The following is a 7,341-nucleotide window of genomic DNA, read 5'->3' as shown; positions in this document are numbered from 1 at the left end:
GAGTTGAGCATAGCTTTTATAAGGCCCCGTAAAATAATTTGCTCAAAACCCGAGATCTCGTAGTCCTAGTTAGGAATATGTGTTAGAAATTCATATTGGAATGATATATGCATTAAAAAGTTAAGGAATAATGTTTTTCAGAAGAGCGCGTTTCTATGGTCCATTATGCGGTCGCATAGTAGCAATGCGGACCGCATAGTCGCCGCAGAGTGAGGCAGTTTGATGATTAATTTTGAGGTCAACTATGCATCCAATTATGCAATCGCATAATCAATATGTGGGCCGCATAGTCATCTCATAATCTCCTTTGAATTTTGCGAGTGGCAGTTCTGCGGTGCATTATGCGACCGCAGAACAGGTATGCGGACCGCATTCTTGTCGCATACTCGGGCAGTTTGTTTATGTTTTGGGAGCCATTCCGCAGTCCCTTTGGCGGGCCACATGTTAATTATGCGACCGCAGATCTGTTCCGGGGCTCCAAATTTCTAATTTTCTTACCCGACCCCATGTCGATATATTATACACTACCCTTCATTTTAGGCCTATTTTCTGATGTATTTAGAGAGAGAGAAAGAGGGTCCTAAAGGGAGAAGGGGTTCCTCATCAACATTTCTCCTAAGATCTTGCTTAAACCTTGAAGATTTGTCAAGAAAGGAACCTAGGTCTTCTTCCTAAAAGGTAAGGTTCTATAACCCCAAGCTCTTAATTACTAGATATAACTAGGATAGACCATTAGAAGGGTAATCCATGAGGTTGGGAGTGGATATCTTGCATGCATGAGTTCTTAAAGTATTTGGTAAGGTTTTGGGCTAAGGATGGGATGAGGGATAGTAGTATCTTTCACAAATAGTTTTAAAAGCATAATGCGTGTTTGAAAATATGCTCAAATGAGCTAGAACTATGATCACCTCTCTAATTTGTGGTTCGGTTTGTCATGTTCCTAAGAGATTGACGTTGCTAAGAGTCTCGAAGTATAGTAGGACTTAAGAAAAGCTCAATCGAGGTATGTAGGCTAAATCTTTTCTCTCAGAAGTGAATTCCATATTGTTTTGTAAGTTTAAGTGTGGTTTGTCTACCAAAATGGTATAGCCTTGAGTCACATTTTAAATGAAGGTTAGTATACTAATCGGGTGAGAAGAATTCGATCTGTTTAATGCTCCTAGTTGCTCTTATGTGTACTAAATGCCTTGATTGAATGTGCCTATTTGTTGATAAACTGTAAAGATGTTTGGAAATGAATCGAATGAGAAAATGTGAAACAAATTATGACATAAGCCTCGACTCAACTCTTATGAACTAACTTCAAAAATAGAATGGCCTAAGGGCCTTGTACCTGAACTATGCCCATAAGTGGTTGTTTTAGATAACACTTTGCCTTATAAATACATTCAATGTAATGCTAGTCCTTACACATTTTGATATTGAAATTGTGCATTTGTCATGATGTGAAAAGGGGTAATTCAAGGATAATTGAGGTGATTGCTTGCTTATAACTTCAATGTGTATTTCAATTATTGGTTGGCATGTTCCCCTTTGGGAAGAATCCTTTGTGTTTGATGATTTTATTACTATTGACACCAAAAATATATGATTCCCGGAATATTCGGTACATTGATACTAGTTGGTGATCCTTGGAAATAAAGGAGATGGAAAATGTGAAAAAACAAATGCAGCCTTCGTGCCATGAAAGAGATGAATCTTGTGAAAGGCCCAAAGGGCCAAAGAAATACTGTTATCGAGAGAGATTGAGGACATTAATAAAAACAATAAAATGTGAAAGATATTGAGGTAAGCATGGTTGTGTTTATGCTATATTTGCATACTTGTATTTATACTACAATTGTCTGCAATATCAAATCAAATAAAAAATGTTTTTGGGAGTATCATTAGCAAAACCGAGAAAGGGTGGGTCATAAGGCCCACACCTGAAACTACACGTGTCGGTGTAGGGATGGATCGTGGTTATTCCCCTTAATTGGGATGAACTTGGTAACATTTGTAAATTGGTAACGTCAACCCACACGACATATGTGGTAAGGCAGCCTAGCCGATCGGACCGTGATCGAACGACATACCGTACACATGGTGGTATTGTGCTGGGAATCAAAAACTAGAAATTCAAAAACTTGAAATTGTGATTGTGGTACATGTCTCCAAAGAGACGGCCTAGCCGATCAGGTCATGATCGGACTCCGTGCTAACAAAGACGGTGGTATAACTCATATCGGTGTTAATGATCTCCCAACCAAAAAATTATATATATTATTTTCGTAAACTAGAAGACTTACATGTTTTAAATTGGATGCTAGTATATTGTTGATTTTGACTTACTGTTTTGTGGTTTCTTTGCTTGTATGGTTATTTTATTCTGAAAGAGAACTTTTGACTTACATACTAGTGCTATTCGACGGTGTTGACGTCTCTTTTGTTGGGTGCGCTATATCGTTTAATGATATAGGTGGTTCTATAGTGAGCGACATCGGCCAGTGATAGCGGTACTCTCTTCCCAGCAGTCTTGGTGAGACCCACTCCATCCCGGGGTCATGTCATGTATCTTTTGTTCATTTTCTCATCACATTTTGAGGTATAGCTGGAGCCTTGTTGCCGACATTTTCCTTTTACTCTTCTATTGTATTTAGAGGATCCGTAGATTGTTTGTGGGTGGTGGTTGATGTTGGGAGTCTAGACTAGAAAAGTTGGTACTTGATAAGTATGTTTTTCATTAAACTTGTAAACTTGTAATATTTTGTAAACTATGAATGAAGTCATTAATGGAAATGAAATGAAAGTTGCTAATGGAAGATTGCTTAGTGTGTTCATAAATGGGATAACATTCCCTCTTTATTCATGAACTAGCTTGGGTAGAATGAAATCTAACAAGCTTGCTCAGTCGGGTTTACTCGGTTGAGTGCCGGTCGCGTTCCACGGTTTTTGGGGCGTGACAGCTTTTCACCCTCTGACGGACGGGCAGTCCGAGCATACTATTCAGATATTAGAGGACATGTTGTGCGCTTGTGTCATTGATTTTGGAGGGTCATGGGATCAGTTTCTACTGCTTGTAGAGTTTGCTTATAGTAACAGTTACTAGTTGAGTATTCAGATGGCTCCATATGAGGCTTTGTATGGGAGGCGATGTAGATCTCCAGTTGGTTGATTTGAGCCAGGTGAGGCTAGGGTATTGGGTACAGACTTGATGCAGGATGCTTTAGACAAGGTGAAGGTGATTCAGGAGAGACTCTATACAGCGCAGTCGAGACAAAAGAGTTAATGCTGACAGGAAGGTTCGAGATGTGTCCTACATGGTTGGTGAGAAGGATCTGTTGAAGGTTTCACCCATGAAGGGTGTTATGAGATTCGGGAAGAAGGGTAAATTGAGTCCTCGGTTCATTGGGCCTTTTGAGGTACTTCGGAGGATTGGGGAGGTGGCTTATGATCTTGCTTTGCCACCCAGCTTGTCGAGTGTGCATCTGGTATTTCATGTTTCTATGCTTCGAAGTATATTGGGGATCTGTCTCATGTCTTGGATTTTAGCACGGTTCAGTTAGATGGTAATTTGACTTATGATGTGGAGCCAACAACTATTTTGGAGCGTCAGGTTCGAAAGTTGAGATCAAAGTATATAGCTTCGGTGAAAGTGTAGTGGAGAGGTCGGCCCGTGGAGAAGGCTAACTAGGAGACCGAGCGGAAGATGCGGAGCAGATATCCTCACCTATTTGAGGCTTCAGGTATGTTTCTTGACTCATTCGAGGACGAATATTTGTTTAAGATGGGGAGGATGTAACGACTCGGCCGGTCGTTTCATGAGTTACCGATCTGTTTCCCCCATTTCTGCTTATTATTGCCTTGTTCAGCTGTATTATGTGTTATCAGGTTGGTTGGCTCAGGTTTGGAGAGGTTTTGGTAAGGTTTGAGTCACTTAGTCTCTTTTGAGTAAGCTTAAGTTGGATCGGATGTTGGCTTATATGATAAAGGGCTCGGATGTGAGTTCCGATGGTTCTAATAGCTTCGGGAAATGATTTGGGACTTAGAAGTGTGATTGAAATGTGTTTTAGAGGTACGTAGTAGGATTAGGCTTGAATGGGCGGAATTGGTATTTTGGCATTTTCCGGTTGATGGGCGAGATTTTGATATAGAGGCCGGAATGGAATTCTGAGAGTTTCAATAGGTCCGTTGTGTCATTGGGGATGTGTGTGAAAAATTTCAGGTCATTCGTACGTAGTTTGATAGACTTTTTGATCAAAGGCGGAATTCGGAAGATTCTAGATCCTTAGACTTGAATTCGATGTGGTTTGGTTGATTCGATGTTGTTTGAGGTGTTTTGAAGATTGGTATAAGTTTGGATGGTGGTATATGACTTGTTTGTGCTTTTGGTTGAGGTCTCGGGGGCCTCAAGGGGGATTTCAGATGGTTGATGGAAGATTTGAGTTGGGTTTTTGGCAGCTAAAGTGTGTTGGAACTGTTGTCATAACCGCATCTGTGGTTGGGAGGCCGCAGGTGCGACCCTTGCAGATGCGGAAAACCAATCGCAGAAGCGAAAAGAGCCTAGGAAGGCAGGAACTGCAGAAGCAGTTAAGGAAACGCACCTGTGGTAGCGTAGGTGCGAGGATGTGCTAGCAGAAACGAGACTTGGACTTCAAGTGAAAACCGCAGGTGCGGTGGTCGAGACCGCAGAAGCGGGACTGCAGAAGTAGTATTTGGACCGCAGGTGCGAAAAGCCTAGGCCAGAAAGTATAAAAGGTTTCTTTCGCGATTTTTGAGTTATTCTTCACCATTTTCATGCAGGCTTGAGCTTGAGGGAGTTATTTGAAGAGGGATTTCAAAGGGGTTTTATAGAGGTAAGGTTTTTGGACCCTAAACTCGTTTCTATGGTGTTATTTCAGTGATTTAACTTGAAATTAATGGGAATTAAGGGTTAAAAAAATTGAAAATTAAGGCTTGAGATTAGAGACCTTTTGAGTAAGGGTTTGATGGGTCATTTGTAGTCGGATTTTGGTACTTTTAATATGTATGAACTCGTGGGGAGATAAGGAGTTGATTGATATAAATTTTACAAATTCCGAGATGTGGGCCTGGGGGTCGGGTTTGGTTAATTTCGGGATTTATGTTGTAATTCGATTTCTTTCGAGTGGGCCTTGTTCCCTTGTTATGTACTGATTTTGGTTAGATTTGGAGCATCCGGAGGCCGATTCGAGAGGCAAAGGCATCGCGGGCTAGAGTTTGGATCGGATAGAGGTGAGTAATGATTGTAAATGTCATCCTGAGGGTATGAAACCCTGGATTTCACATCATTGTGCTATGTTGGGGTGAGACACACACTAGATGACGAGCGTGGGTTCGTGCACCGTTGGGGATTGTGACTTAGTCCATCCCGAATGACTGTTTTACTGCGTATTTGATTGAAAAATGTTTGCTATCATCATGTTTTTGGGTTGAATGCCATATTTGGGCCTCGTGCCAACTGTTTTGGACCCTTAGGGGATTTTTACTATTATTCCTCACTATTTTGACTTTATATTTGGACTTAGTCATGCTATATTCTACTGTTTTTATAACTCAACCATGTTTATACTGTTTTGATATCTTAAATGATATTTTGAGCTGAGCATCATATTTTACTGTGCCCGAGTGGCTTTTAGAGATTTCTGATAGAGTAGGGATGAGGGCCTATGTTGTGAGGTTATTATGGGATCGGGTTGCACACCGTAGCAGTATTGAGTTGATTCATGATTATGAGGCCGAGGGCCTGAGTTATACGCCACAAGGTGGCTTGATATGAGGCCGAGAGCCTATTGATTATACCACGAGATGACTTGATATTGCACTTGGGTCGTAAGGGGACCCTCTTGAAGTCTGTGCACCCCCAGTGAGCGCGGGTACCTAGTATGATATGTGATATAAGCCCGAGGGGCTAATGTTGTTCCATGTTATTGCCCGAAGGGCTGCTTCTGTTGATATTGTGCCCGAGGGGCTGGTTTTATTTGTTTAACTTTTCTCGCTGCTCTTCATTTACTTGTTTAACTGTTAAAAGACGTTTTAAAGGGGTTTTTACTGAATTGAGGTGTTTTTACAAGTTTTTCATTGTTCTATTGCATTCTACTAATTTTATACTACCTCTTCATAGCATTTTGCTGTGTTTTATGTGTTTTCTTATCGTTTAGCTGCCTTTACTTGTATTACTCACTGAGTTGGCATACTCACATTGCTCCCTGCACCATGTGTGCAGATACAAGAGCCTCGGGTCCTGCTAGCGAGGGTTGATTGCTTCCTGCGGGCTATTCCGGAGTTCACGAGGTAGCTGCTCGGCGTTGGCAGCCCAATGTTTCTCCCTCCTATCTTTATTTTTCCTTGTACTGGATTATGTAATAGACTGTGTAGTACTTTCCCATACTCTTAGACTTATCTTAGATGCTCATGACTGGTGACACCCCGATGTTGGACTGTGTTTATTTCCGTGTTTGTCCTATTTCACCTTATTTTTGAGATTATCATCTGTTAATGACTTAAATTAAATTATTATAACTGTTAAAAATGGATTGGGAGTTTGTGTCGGCTGTCCTTGTTTCACGATAGGTGCCATCACAACTGGGTCTGTGTTTAGGGTCTTGACATGTAAAAATCCCTTTAAATTATGGGCATCTTATGATTTAGATGATTTAGCACCTTTTTGTTTCTTTGAGTTTATGGAAAAAGTGGAAATCCTATGTTGAAGAGAATATTAACATATGAGTAGCATACAACTCTGAGCCTTACCTGTTTTATGGCCATGGGTTGAACTATTTCTTGAATTGGTTTTTTGTTAATTTGAACTTTCTTCTAGTTTTGGACGTTGGGTAATATTGTTTTCCCAAGAACTTTAATTCTAATTCTTTAGTAGATTTTTATAATTTTTTGTTAATTAATTCACATTACCTATCCCACAATAATCGTCCATAATCCATGTGTGATGACCCAAAAGGTCATCACTTGATTTAAAAGTCAATTCTGTGTTCCGAGACCTTAAAACCTCCTTTTGTTTCACCTCAATTTGCCTTTAAAATTGAATTAAGTTGACTTTGGTCAATATTTTAGATAAACGGACTCGGACCCAAGATTTGACGATCCCGTAAATTCCGTAGAAAAATATGGGACTTGGGCGTATGCCCGGAAGTGAATTCTGAGGTCCCTACCCCGAGAAATAAATTTTTGAAGAAAATTATTAAAGTGAAAATATAGGAAGTTGTGAAATTGAATAATTCTTGAATGTGATGGTATCAGGTCCGTATGTTGGTTTTGGAGCCCGGTACAGGTCAAAAATAATGTTTAAGTCTAATCTGTGAAATTTGGTAAGAAACGGACTTGATT

Source organism: Nicotiana tabacum, chromosome 3, assembly GCF_000715075.1.
Source record: "Nicotiana tabacum cultivar K326 chromosome 3, ASM71507v2, whole genome shotgun sequence".
In the NCBI taxonomy this organism is placed as follows: domain Eukaryota; kingdom Viridiplantae; phylum Streptophyta; class Magnoliopsida; order Solanales; family Solanaceae; genus Nicotiana; species Nicotiana tabacum.
Note: the sequence above shows the minus strand (reverse complement) of the source record.